Consider the following 14,990-nt stretch of genomic DNA (forward strand, 5'->3'; position numbering starts at 1 on the left):
ATCTCTATTTCAGTTGTAGAAGGGGCCATATATAATAAGGTATCTTTCCCCTGGAAGGGGTTCTCAGCATGCCTCACGTGGCTGGACCTTCAGACTTTCACTGGAGTTGAAAGCCCCTGACCTTTCTCAGGGCTTCTCTGGTGGCTCAGATGGTAATGAACCTGCCTGCAATGCAGGATGCCTGGCTTCAGTCCCTGGGTCAGAAAGATCCCCTGGAGGAGGGCGTGGCAACCCATTCCAGTATTCTTGCCTGGAGAATTCCATGGACAGAGGATCCTGGCAGCTACAGTCCGTGGGGGTCACTTGAACTTTCTCAAATTTATTTCTAACTCTCTGACATGAAAATGTCTTGCCACTGAGTCTAGAGTTGTTTTTTCTTGCTCATTATGTCCAATCAGTATAAAGTCACCAATGTAATGGGCCAGTGTAATATCTTGTTGAAGGAAAAGTGATCAAGCTTGGGTTAGAATTCAGTCCCTAATAGTTACACCTTGGAAATGATGTCCTTGTCAGAACATTTGCAGATGTAAATTTGATGTGCAAGGTAGTTAGATTTAGGACTTTTCAGAGGCTATACAGTGGCTATGAATTACAGGAAGGAACCACTTCCTAATAACATTTTGTTTCCATATGTCAGAAAATTGTTATAATAATATGATCTTGTTATTCCAAGGCTTGTACTTACTTTCTGCTACAGAGTTGCTATTAAATATTTAGATCAGCAAAATCTACATAAATGAAGTATTTTAAAAATGGTCTGTTTGGGACTTCTGTGACCATCCAATGGTTAACACTCTGTGCTTCCAACACAGAGAGTGTGGGTTTGATCCCTAGTTGGGGAACTAAGATCCCTTATGCCTTGCTGTACAGCCAAAAATAAAATGGTACCTTTGTGCAGGACCCAGTGTAGCTATATGGTAACCTAGACTTTGATGCTCTGTGATACTAGAGATAATTATGGTTTGTTTCCATTGCAAAATCACTTAGTGAATTCTGCAGAGACAGTGATCTTAAATTATGTAGAAAGTTATCCTATAGTAGCAAATTATTGTATCTATATTAAAAGTGTTTTCAATGGATTCTGGTTGGAGTCCAGATAGTCCTTCAAAGTAGACAAGGTAGATACCTGTTGTTGTTCAGTCACTAAGTTGTGTCTAACTCTTTGTGACCCCATGGACTACAGCCTGCCAGGCCTCCCTGTCCTTCACTATCTCTTGGAGTTTGCTCAAACTTATTTCCATTGATTCAGTGATACCCATCCAACCATCTCATCCTCTGTTGACTCCTCTCCTTCTGCCCTCAATGTTTCCCAGAATCAGGGTCTTTTCCAGTGAATCATCTCTTCACATCAGATGACTAAATTATTGGAGCTTCAGTTTCAGCATCAGTCAGTCCTTCCAATGAGTATTCAGGGTTGAATTTCTTTAGGATTGACTGGTTTGATCTCCTTGCTGTCCAAGGAAATCTTAAGGTTCTTCTCCAGCACCACAGTTCAAAAGCATCAATTCTTCAGGCTCAGCATTCTTTCTGAGTTTTCCCCAAGTTAGACCCCAACCTCAGAGAATTCCTAGTATTGGCTTGTTTGGAAATTTGCACTTCTAAATCAGTAGGATGGATCTCCAGTTTTAAGATAGTGGAGCAAAGGTATTTCTACTCTATTCTTTTCTCTAAAATTACTTCAAAACCAGCAAGAAAAACGTGAAAGAGTAACAAAAATGTAAACTTAAGTGAGATTCCTTTTGTAAACTTGTTTCCAGAGAACAAGAAGCACAATAAGCTCACCTTCAAGCAAATTTAGGAGTCGTCTATAACCTCAGTCATATAATGTGGAAAGTGGATGGAGATACAAGTAAAATATAGGGTAACATCTCATGGAAAAATCTGAACAAACTTTTTGGCCAACCCAGTAATTTGCAGAGCAGGGTTATACCTAAGTGTGTATGGGGAGGAGGGTTGAAGAGAAACAAGGTCTTCTGGCCTGAACAACTCCAAAAAAGCACCACCTTCTACAGAAGGAAGTGTAGAAGGAAGTGCAAGGCTCTGTGTGTGTGTGTGTGTGTGTGTGCACGTGCACGTGCAAGTATGTGTTGGGGGTGGGGGCAAAATCAGGAGCTTTTGAGAGTCTGTCTAAAAAGCCAGCTGTGTGCACTCGCCACACCCTGCCCCTCACCCTGGAGAGTCAGGCTCCTACCTTTTCCTATTCTTGTAGGAGCCTGCAGGTTTTTTCTGCAGATGTATAACCAGAGAGGATGTGGATTTAAGACTACAGTCAGAGGGGGAAGGAGCCAAGGAGCCAAGGAGCCTCCTTCATGAAGTCAGAAGAATCAAAGTAAGGAATTAGGAGATACTCAGCCCCTTCCTCCACTGCTATAACATGCTGGTCAGGTGGCTTTTACACCCTTCTGTCCCATGGAAGCCCAGCAATCTGGAAGCACTTACTATTTACATTTTTCTTTGAGGATATTTGTATCACAGAAGGAGCATGAATTCAGACCATAAAGTCCTAGAAAGGCCAGTTTGAGATTATGAATTCTCACAAAAGAGTTTGGTCCCCTCGCCGTCTCAGATTAAACTGTAGACATATAGTTCCCTGGTGGCTCAGAGGTTAAAGCATCTGCCTCCAATGCGGGAGATCTGGGTTTGATCCCTGGGTCGGGAAGATCCCCTGGAGAAGGAAATGGCAACCCACTCCAGTATTCTTGCCTGGAGAATCCCATGGACGGAGAAGCCTAGTAGGTAACAGTCCATGGGGTCGCCAAGAGTCAGACACGACTGAGCGATTTCACCTTACCTTATAATGGCCGTGGCAAAATACGTTACTTGGCATGTCTCTTTCCAGTCTGTCCTCACACTGAGGGCCAGCCTTTGTGGTCATCACTTCTGGCATGGAGTGTTTTATGAAATTCTCCATGACAGACCTTAAAGTCATGAAAGTGGAAACTTAAGTCTCCAAGATTTTATAGAAACCCTGAGGATAAAGTTTGTCTCTCTTGTGTACCTTGCATCTTGAACTTTTACTTTGCTTTTGATTTATCGGTTCCTTTCCTCTGGGCCAACCCTGCAATCTATTTAGAACAGATATATTTTACCCAATGTCCTTTTTTTTTTTCTTTTTCATGAAGAAAGCTTTTTATGATTTCTAAACAATTATGCCATCCCAAACAGAAGTGCTCCTTGTTTTATCCCACTGTGTTTATACTGCCGATTAACTAATTTGCAGTAAGAATACCTTTTTATTAAAAACAGGAAAACAAAATAAAGAAATATAGAAAGGTAAATAGAATTACAGCTGTCTCTTAATATCTATACAGTCTTCAAGGAAATGGGCTTTCAGATTCCTTTGTCCTAACTGTGCTTCAAGGAAAAGACTGGATATTCTCTCTACACAACCTCTTGTGCTTGATCTGAATTAAGAAGAGATGATAAGGACTTCCTTGATGGTCCAGTGGCTAAGACTTTGCTCTCCTAATGCAGGGGGCCTGGGTTCAATCCCCAGTCAAGGAACTAGATTCCACATGCTGTAACTAAAGATCCCATAGGCCAAACTAAGATGCAGCACAGCCAAATAAATAAATATAAAAATAATTGTATAAAAAAGAAGAAGTGATAGCTCAGCTTCTATGGAAAATGAAAGTATAAAAGGAAGAAACCTAAATATTCCAGCATACTTTGATGTGTCTACCCTTCATAGGGTAGAATATCAGTACTAAAACAAGAACAATTAAGAATGTGGGCATGTTAGAAGGGGAGTGAGTTTGTCTGTGGATACCATGGTCTGATTCTTGTTTTGCTATTCACAGTGACTACTTTAAAGCTAGTTTAATGGACTTAGCAGTATTTTTCTTTAGGATAGTGCTTTCCTCTCATTCAGAAGTTTGTGGGTATACTCTATCATAGCAGAGAGACTTGACATCTATGACACTATAATGGATACAGAGTAAGTACTGGAGATCAAAATTGTGCTGCCTTAGATATTCTTGACTTCCAAAAGTACCTGTATTCTCTTTTGGTTTGTTCTCACTGAACAATGTTTATAGGGACCAAGGGAGGCAGATCTCTAATCTTCTATCAAATCTTTTTGTTCTTCCTTAAATTGGTATTTATCACCATGAGAGGCATAGATTTTTTCCTTTTTGTTCAGAGGATCTTGTTATGTTTTTTAAATTGAGTTATAATAAACATACAATGTTATATTAGTTTCGTGTACAACATAGTGTTTTGATATTTTTATTCATTAATTTTATTCACTATTCATTGTGAAATGATTTCAGCAAAGAGATCGGTTATCATCCATCACCATACAAAGTTGTTACATTCCCTATGTGTACATTACAACCCCCTGACTTATTTTATAGCTGGCAATCTGTACTTTTAATAAAGGGTTCTCTTTCAAAGTTATGATGTATAATGCAAGGCACCCAAAGCCTGTGCTCTATGACAACCTGGAGGGATGGGGTGGGGCGGGAGGTGGGAGGAGGGTTAAGGAGGGCGGGTACATATGTATGCCTATGGCCAGTTCATGTTGATGTGTGGCAAAAACCATCACAATACTATAATTATCCTCCAATTAAAATAAAGATTTTTACTTTTTTTAAAGGTACTCTTCCAGAAAAAAAAACAACAACAACAACAACTTGGGCAAAGTAATCCACTTTCAATATAAGTTCTGGGTTACTTTTATTTTTAAAAGTCAGAGAGTTAGAATAGGTAGGATGATGTTAGGGCTTCCCTAGTGGCTTTGTGATAAAGAACCCGCCTGCCAGTTCAGGAGACTCAGGAGGCGCAGGAGACGAGGATTCCATCCCTGGGTTGGGAAGATACCCTGGAGAAGGAAATGGCAACCCACTCCCATATTCTTGCCTGGAGAATCCCATTTGACAGAAGAGCCTTTCTACAGTCCATGGAGTCAGAAAGAGTCGGACATGACTGAGTGCTCACACATATATCCACACAGATACACATGAGGATTAAGTTAAGTTTGCTAATATCCTTTCATTTTAAAAGTTTAAGAGAATATCTCTGAATGATTGGACTTTTTAATCTCCAGGTGGAGGCAGTCATAGTCCTTAGTCATATAAGTTGCACAGATTTATTTTTTGTCATATTCATCTACATAGATCATAGCAAGAAATTGTTTCAGTGGATTCAGAGAAGAAAACAAATATACAGAATTTATGACTGAACAATAGTCAAAAACAAAGACTGTCACTGTCATCTCTATTTTTATGTCTGGTGAAGGAGGGAGAGGGGGAAGATAACTTCTTCCATTTAGCTTCAAAACTTGAATGAAAATGAGCTACATTAGCTATGAACTGTGGACATTTCCAGGAAAGAGTCAGGAGTAACTAGCTACTTCCAGAACTCGGTCCACAGATGTAATTGTTTCTTAAATGATTAAAGATATTTGGTAATATCTTTCCTGTCTATTTCAAGAAAGAAGTACTTGATACCGCTTGTGACCCCATATCAACTAGAGTTTCCAGTCTAGACAATGAGAAACACTATTTTCAAAAACTCATATTTTCATTTTTTGGTAACTGTGAGTTCATCTCATAGACAATAAATTATCCAACCCCAGGATTCTTAGTGTCAAAGATCATTCTTGGAGGAATTTGTAACTTCAGTTCTGATTTCAACATCAGAATAACCAGTTGGAGGACATGATGTTCTTTGTTAATTTGTCTTACTAATCATCACCTGATACAGAAACAATTTATTATAAAGATTTTAAGAAACTTAAAAAATCTCTTTTAAATATAATTTGTAAAAGTATGTAAATAAAAAAAAATCAGGTTAGCATGTAGAACTTAAATTGACAATGTAAAGCAGCTCTCTAAGTGAAAATATCTTGAATTTTAACAAAAGAGCAGATTTTATAATACCGTAGGCATTGGTTTAGAGAGTAAAATGTGGGACTTGTAGCAAAGATTGCATTTTAATAAGTGAATAATGATTCTGAGTGGTTATTTTTCATTTCTTTGCATGTTTTAGGGTAGGATTAGCTATGTGGCTTTCATGGTTCCTGCAGGTAAAATATGCACATTTTTTCAAAAATTGGCAATAAATTAGAAATAAATATTAAAGGAGGTGAGTAACCTAAGGCATGGGCATGATGCTTTAGTTAACGTAATGTGAACTAAAATTCAGAGATGTTGTCTCATGCCTGCCTCTCTATTTTTAACATAATAAGCTATAATGCAAAACACAAAGTAATTCCTCTGTCCACCTCTACCCCACCCCTATCACCAGCAGGTATTTTTCCCTGATGGAATGAGTGGAAGGTGGGAAGGGATTTTTTTTTTTTTTTCCCCTTTGAGGAATACAGTTATTTGCTAAACCAGGAGCAATAATTTTCTCTTATGACTTGCACGGCTCTTAGTTACAGAACTATCTTCCCTTCAGGAATGTTAATATGAATTTCAAAGTCTACTGCAAGCTGTGTAAATGTAATAGGATTATGCTTCTCTCGTTCAGGACCAGAATTCAGTATCTTCAAATAGATATGAATCTCCAGGCCTCCCTAAGCTCTCAGGTTACTAAGGTCAAGGTATTCACTTCTATTTTGCCCAGCAGCTATTTTGGGGTTGTATCAGAAGGAGGTTAAGTTTACATTTTTATTTGCATTTCTAAAGGAAACAGAAACCTCAGCATTCCTCTAGTAGCAGCAAGAGGAGAATGAGCCCTCACTTACATAAAAGGCTCTAAAAACTAACAGAAGAGCAACGAAACTCAGACAGACCTCTGCTCTGGATTTGAATATGGTTGACTCTTAAATAAGATGGGTTTAAAATGCACAGGTCCACTTTCATACAGATACTTTTCAATAAGCATAAAGGTAGCTCTCCATATTCATGGGTTTCATATTTAAGGATTCAAGCAACTGTGGATCAAGTCTTCATTTGTGACTGGTTGAATCCACAGATTAGGCATTGGTTTGATCAGTGGATACAGAGGATCATTTTATATAAGGGACTTGAGCATTAGTGGATTTTGGTATCTAAGTGGAGCTCCTGGAACCAAAGCCTCCAAGGATTGACTATAGTTTCAAAAGTTATAGAACAAGTGATTTTTTTAGGCCAATCACATTTTGAAGGATTCACATGGGGAGACACAAAGCAGTCTTTTAACCCAGATGCATGTGTGTGTGTGTGTGCTCAGTTGCTTCAGTCCTGTCTGACTCTGTGTGACCCTATGGACTGCAGCTGCCAGGCTTCTCTGTCTATGGGATTTTCTTTAGGTAAGAATACTAGAGTGGGTTGCCATTTTCTCCTCCAGAGGATCTTCCCGATCCAGGGATTGAACCCATGTCTCTTGTGTCTCCCGCATTGCAGATGGATTCTTTTAACCACTGAGCCATCTGGGAAGCTGTGAAGAACGATAACTAAAACTCTATTATAGTCAATTAAACTCAGTAGGTTTAAGGATGATCAACCTCATAACAAGATCCTGAAAGGAGAAACTCAAAGCAAGAAGGCCGGGTTGGGATCAACCAAGGCTTTGTAATTATACCACAAAGGGTTTTGAAAGCCTATACCACAGTAGTAACTTCGGGAATGGATCAGAGGGAATATACATAAAAGGAATTTTATGGAAAAATAAGAATGTATAGCTACAGTTATATACAGTGTTGTACTGTGCTTAGTCACTCAGTCGTGTCCAACTCTTTGCAACCTCATTGACCGTAGCCCATCAGGCTCCTCTATCCATGGGGATTCTCTAGGCAAGAGTACTAGAGTGGGTTGCCATGTTCTCCTCCATGGGACCTTCCCAATCCAGGTATTGAACCCAGGTCTCCCACATTGCAGGCAGATTCTTTACTGTCTGAGCCACCGGGGAAGCTTCATTTATATACAGAGTAAAGGAAAATGAGGACTTTAAAAGATTCAATGGTTTTAAAATGTCCAATGAAAACAGTATCATCACAAAAAGTTGACATAAGTGACATAAATACCAACATAAAAATGGGAAGAAGGAGAGAGAGGAGAGAGATACACAATATTTGAGTATTGTTTAAAAAATATTTTTAACCTAGTAGATTTGAAGATGTAATTGTCTTTATTAGGTGATTTGTGAATCAGGCAGCAGCCCATTTAGCAAATAGCAGGGTGCTCCAAGGAGTTGTACAAATTGGAAGATTTATACAGGAAGAAGGATGAGGCAAGGGAGCTATTAACCAAAGAAAAGAAAGGATTTTGAGGCCAGGACTTCCATTTTGTGGGGGAGAAGGGATGTTAGAGTTGTATTATGCAGATTTCTTCTTCCTCTGGGGTTACAGAGGCCTTATGTGGCAGATTACCTGATGCGTGTAGACCAGACAATTCTAGCCTGGTACTTTGCTGGAAAAGGTCAAAAGTTTAATTGTGTTAGGTATTAAATCTAGATTTGCCATCATGGGCTTTAGCATAAGTAACGCCATTTTGGCCCTCTGTTTTTCTCTTTAATAATTAGCCCCCTTTAGTGACTGAACTGACTGAACTGATCAGATTGTTAGCCTAACTGAGCAAGACGATAAAAATTTAAGGCCTTAACGTTAATCTCAGCTACTGCATTGTTGACCTTTGATATGGTAATCATAGGTCATGATCATGATGTTTTTGCTGAACCATAGTGTTATTCACAGGTCACAACTTCAGATCCACAATTTTTAAGTTGGTTATTCTCATTGCTTCTTTTCTGATGTTTTGCTCTTAGGGAGATCGTGTTCCTCCCGGTCAGTGGCTGCGAACATGCATTTGAAACTCATGAGAGGATACAGTGCACCAGGGATATTATTATTCTTAAAAACAGGATAATTTCTAGTGTTTCCAGTGCATTTCAGAGCCCTGGTCTCCAAGACCCAAACCACTCAAAGGAACCCTTTGAAGGAGTCACACTTTTAAGCTAAGTGGCTTACTCATTGATCTTACATACTTGAGTTTCAGCTTCCCCAGAAGTGTCAATCCAGGTACAGCAAGTATAACACAGCACAGGCACCTCTTTGCTCAGCCCAAGAATGCTCAAGAGCTATCCTATTATCAAAAACAAGCTTGGCCTGAGAGTCCAGTAGTTTTTTTGGAGGAAGCTAATACCAGACCACCTGACCTGCCTCTTGAGAAATCTGTATGCAGGTCAGGAAGCAACAGTTAGAACTGGACATGGAACAACAGACTGGTTCCAAATAGGAAAAGGAGTGCGTCAAGGCTGTATAATGTCACCCTGCTTATTTAACTTATATGCAGAGTACATCATGAGAAACGCTGGACTGGAAGAAACACAGCTGGAATCAAGATTGCTGGGAGAAATATCAATAACCTCAGACATGCAGATGATACCACCCTTATGGCAGAAAGTGAAGAGGAACTAAAAAGCCTCTTGATGAAAGTGAAAGAGGAGAGTGAAAAAGTTGGCTTAAAGCTCAACATTCAGAAAACGAAGATCATGGCATCCGGTCCCATCACTTCATGGGAAATAGATGGGGAAACAGTGGAAACAGTGTCAGACTTTATTTTCTCTGGGCTCCCAAATCACTGCAGATGGTGATTGCAGCCATGAAATTAAAATACGCTAACTCCTTGGAAGAAAAGTTATGACCAACCTAGATACCATAGTCAAAAGCAGAGACATTACTTTGCCGACTATGGTCCGTCTAGTCAAGGCTATGGTTTTTCCTGTGGTCATGTATGGATGTGAGAGTTGGACTGTGAAGAAGGCTGAGCACTGAAGAATTGATGCTTTTGAACTGTGGTGTTGGACAAGACTCTTGAGAGTCCCTTGGACTACAAGGAAATCCAACCAGTCCCTTCTGAAAGAGATCAGCCCTGGGATTTCTTTGGAAGGAATGATGCTAAAGCTGAAACTCCAGTACTTTGGCCATCTCATGTGAAGAGTTGACTCATTGGAAAAGACTGTGATGCTGGGAGGGATTGGGGGCAGGAGGAGAAGGGGACGACAGAGGATGAGATGGCCTGATGGCATCACGGATTCAATGGACGTGAGTCTGAGTGAACTCCGGGAGTTGGTGATGGACAGGGAGGCCTGGCGTGCTGTGATTCATGGGGTCGCAAAGAGTTGGACACGACTGAGTGACTGAACTGAACTGAATATCTTCATAATGGAATCTGCAGTGTCTCTAAGAGTTAAAGAAATGTTCCTGATCATAATCTCATTTGTTATTAACTCTTAACCAGGTAGAAGGAAATGGCAACCCACTCCAGTACTCATGCCTGGAAAATCCCATGGATGGAGGAACCTGGTAGCCTATAGTCCATGGGGTTGCAAAGAGTCAGACAGGACTGAGCAACTTCACTTTCACTTTCACTTAACCAGGGAATTGGAGTCCTGCTAGAGGAATCAGTTCCTGAATCTTGAATGCCTCCTGGTGGGTCCTTCCTTGAGCCCTTGGGGGCATAGTTAGGTAGCCTAAGATGGGAGCAGCCGTCTAGGCATTGATAGGCCTAAGAAGAATAAGGAGAATGATTCCTACCACAAACACAAGACTTACCAGTGCACAACTCATTCCTGTTTGGAAGTATAATGAATGGCTTCATTCACAAGGACTGTTGTGTTTACCCATTCAAGTCAGGAGTCAATCAGATTTTTAGCACACATTGGAAGACAATGTCCTAGCCTGCAATAGAGTCATCTTAAATTCTGGAGGTTGCTTCCTCACACCCCTGTACAATGCCTTACAGAAATGACAGCACTATCTTCCCAGGCCAATGAAAATGTGAAGAAAAAAAAAAAAAGAAAGAAAGGAAGGTTTTCATGTTCAGCTAAAGGAGGAGGTGTTGATCTGGCATCTTGAACTGAAGTAGTCTACCTACATAGATGTCAGCTACTTCCCTTCCTTGAGTCAGTGGTCTCCATCTCCAGCATTTGCATAAGACCAGGTGTCAGGTGGAGTCCTCCTGAACTGTGAGATGTGTGTCAGTATGTTCTAGTTTTGCAGCAATGTCAGTGGTCAGGAGTTCATGGTGAGATCCTTTCCAGTGGGGCTTTAGGGATATCTTTAAGCTCCCTTCCAGATCAGGAGGGTGGGAGAAGATTGGAAACATTAGTTTGGTGAGTTGTAGCCAGATATTTGAGGAAGCTAGAACAGTTCAAGATCCAAGTTCACAGGTATCAACAAAACCCCAAAGATAATTAACAGGGCTAGAATCTAATATTTGCATAGTTGGAAACATAGTTTTTCTCTCTACAATTACTTCCATTTTTTACCAAATATAATAACAATGAAACTTATTTGCTTATATATAACTTAGCCTGCTTATTTTTTTATTATTACTTATTTTTAATTGAAGGATAATTGCTTTACAGAATTATGTGGGTTTTTGCCAAACATCCAACATGAATCAGCCATAGGTATGCATATCCATAGGTATCCCCTTCCTCTTGAGCCTCCTTCCCATCTTCCTCCTATCTCATCCCTCTAGGTTGTTACAGAGCCCTGGTTTGAGTTCCCTGAGTCTTATAGCAAAGATAATAGATATCCCACCAGATATCTATTTTACATATGGTAATGCAAGTTTCCATGTTGCTGCCTAGTCATTGATATAAGTGAAGCAAGACTAATGATTCATCATAAAAATTATCTTTTAAGACAGCTTTGCTGAAACCTTATAAGCCAGGTACCAGGCTGATTTTTCCAAGCAGTTGCTTAAAGCTCTATGGTCATATGTAAGTCTATTCACAATTCTCTCAAAGATGACATTGCAGTCAAAGTGATGGGGATATAGCTAGTCTTTCTAATTGTGCCCTATTACAAAGAGAACATATTCTTGCTAAACTGATACTTGCTGAAAATTTCTGAATTTTGGAGCGATCAGGTAGGAAGAAAACATCAGTATTTCATCATTGTAAAGCATGATTTACCAGGTTCAAGTAAGTCATAAATAGCTTAGGAGAAAAGGTCTCCTTAAATCTGGAAAAATGAAACGTTAGAGCGTCCTCCGTGGTTTAGTGGTTTCATGTAACTCTACTTGTTCTGCTTGCAGTCAGCTTTTCCATTAGTTCTCTCCATCTTGCCTGGTGATTGAGGGTGACAGGGCAGTGATAATTCCCAGAAGTTTGCCAGGTTTTCATTAAGGCTGATATGATTTGCCCAGTGAAGTGGTACCTTGATCACTGGAGATAGTGCAAGTTGTATCCCAATCAAAAAACACATTTTCTAATGCTTTCTTTGCCACTGTGAGGGCACCAGCCTTGTGACAGGGGATGGCTTCAACCCATTTAGAGAACACGCATACATACAGTAAGAACACACTGAAAACTCACACTAAGTGACAGTTGAACTAGTTTCTGCTGTAGATGTTCAAAGGGTCCCCAGGGAGGATATTTGAGACCTCTAAGATGAAAATAGTTTTGCTTAAATGTACTATGATAGATGAAGAAATGCGAAGACCTAAAAATGGGGTTTCCCAGAGGGTCAGGAAGAACTAACTAAGTGGTTGTCTTGGGTTTCTCATAGTTAGAACTGTTTGTCTCACTTATGGTTATTGTTTACTCATCTTAATTTCTGTGATTCAAGAGCAGAGGGTTGCCATGTCACAAGGACATCAGGATGGCAAAAGTTTGGTAATGAGAGGTCATTCTTTGCAGAAGCAGAATGGACTTTATCCAGCTGTGCCACGATCGTTACAGATTTTGTTGCTGCTGCTTTAATATGAAAGTCAGTGAGGGCACCCCCCCCAACACACACATACACAATTCTCAGGTTCATTTATTCCTCTTAGTGTTAGCATCAATTTTGATGACAGGCCGCAATTTATGGCAGGGCATATCAAACTTCTAGGATTTCCACATAATTTCATGTATTCCTAAATAGACACAATGTCACAGCTTCTTATTTGACTGTGTTTCCCATGTGATTTAACATATTGAATATCAAGTAAGTCTAATTAGCTTGACAAATAGTTTGGAATGTTCCAGGGGTTCTCTGGAAAAATCCCACAGTTGCTTCCAGGTCATAAAGACTTTATTTTTAGAATTTGATTTGGGGGTTTGTCAAAGACATCCAGGCTCCCCAGGTGACACTAGTGATAAACAACCCAGCTGGCAGTGCAGGAGACATAAGAGATACAGCTCCCATCCCTGGGTGGGGAAGATCCCCTGGAGCAGGCCATGGCAACCCACTCCAGAATTCTTGGCATGGAGAATCCAATGGACAGAGGAGTCTGGTGGGCTACAGTCCATAGGCTCACAAGGAGTCAGACATGACTGAAGCGACTTAGCATGCATGTAGCACACACATCAAAGATATCAAAAGGTTTGAACACTTGACTAAATGGGATCACAGATCAATATGAAACAAGTTATCTATTTAGCAATTGAAGGAAATTAAGTTTTAGTTTTGTATAAGTACACTGATATTAAAGCATAATTAAAAGGTAAACCCTTATAATAGTTTAATTTTTGCCTGCCTGATTACACAAGGAAAAATTATCTTTCTCTCTTCAGCCTTTTATACATACTTTTGGAGCTTTTTATATACTTTTGATTTATTCTTTATACCCAGAAGTTCTAGTTTAGACAAAATTACTCTAATTTCCCTGAACACAAATGCATCTTTATTTCTCATCTTTTTCTTTAGTCAAAAACACATCCTACTTTTCTTGCATAAGGAAAGATTTCCTTTTTTTTTTTTTTTGGTTTTTACAATTTTCAATTACATTTGAATTCCTAATCCTTTAGAAACTTTAATTTTTAGTGAAAATTTAGGAAATAAAAAATCATGGACTGTCTTTTAAATGACTATTTTTTAAAACAACTGTTACATTAACAAAATAATAAATATTTTTATAATCTCTAGAGACATGGAAATTTCTCATCATGACACTAAACATGTTTACTGGTAGAATCAAATTTATCTTTAGTATCTTTGTAATAAGAAGCCCAAAGTAGATAAACCTATGTTTGTTAATGTTTCCATATATTTTTTTTCTTATTTGGAAATACTCTAGATATTCAATGAATTCTCATCATTTAACTTAACTTAGCAAAGCTCTAAGATACCAAAAAGAATTATAAAAGCTATTTATAAGTACATATACTATAAAACGTAATTATTGCTAAAATGTTTTTCTGTATCTCTTATCCAAATTACACTGCATCTATCTGAGTCATTTGCTCCCACAAATTAGGTTTAGATTACCTACGAAAACTTCATCATACGAAGTTATGTTTCTTCCTGACAAATTTTAAGCCTATGTAGAATAAAAGTATTATATTTAAAGCTGATAGCTCCAAAGATATGTCTGTTTTAGTAACCCAACAAAGTTAAACTAGCTTTTATTTACCAAAGATAATCTTAGATCACATGAACTTGAAATAATCATTTGGGTTGGTTTCTGTATTTCTGATGAGAGTTTTAGAATAGTCAGTCCTTAAAGTGCTTGACCTTCAACCCAATTAAGTAGAGTTCCTTTACAGATTAATTTGGATATGCTGTCTTCAGTTCAGTTGCTCAGTCGTGTCCGACTCTTTGTGACCCCATGAACCACAGCATGCCAGGCCTCCCTTTCCATCACCAACTCCCGGAGTTTACCCAAACTCATGTCCATTGAGTCGGTGATGCCATCTAACCATCTCATCCTCTGTCATCCCCTTTTCCTCCTGCCTTCAATCTTTCCCAACATCAGGGTCTTTTCAAATGAGTCAGCTCTACTCATCAGGTGGCTGAAATATTAGAGTTTCAACTTCAACATCTATGGGTAGAAAAATACCACTTATCTACAACATACATATGTATGGGCATATGGGCAGACACATAGACTCAGACACCTTATAATTTTTAATATCTGTTGAGGAGACTTGTAGATTTGTGAGACTTCTCATTACCTCAATTTCCAAATGTCTTCTGTTTTCCCTTCTGATCGAGAACCATTTGCATTTCAAATAATGGTTCTTAAGTTCTAGAGGAGATGGGTGTAGAAAAACTATATCACAAAGGCAAAGAGAAGGTATCCAAGATTCTTCTGACATGGAGTTGTGGGAGCCAGATTTGCAGGACATTT

The 14,990-nt window shown here is 39.2% G+C and overlaps 1 protein-coding gene and 1 non-coding gene across 2 annotated transcripts in view; both read left to right on the top strand.

Annotated features, from left to right (window-relative positions):
* THSD7B (thrombospondin type 1 domain containing 7B) overlaps nt 1-14,990 on the top strand; it is a 1,038,357-nt gene that overhangs the window by 611,205 nt on the left and 412,162 nt on the right. The gene's annotated exons all lie outside the window — the stretch shown is intronic.
* Nucleotides 3,432-3,504, top strand: TRNAR-CCU. The gene has a single exon. It is a non-coding gene; the product is annotated as a tRNA-Arg (tRNA).

This window comes from Capra hircus, chromosome 2 (assembly GCF_001704415.2).
Source record: "Capra hircus breed San Clemente chromosome 2, ASM170441v1, whole genome shotgun sequence".
Lineage (NCBI taxonomy): Eukaryota > Metazoa > Chordata > Mammalia > Artiodactyla > Bovidae > Capra > Capra hircus.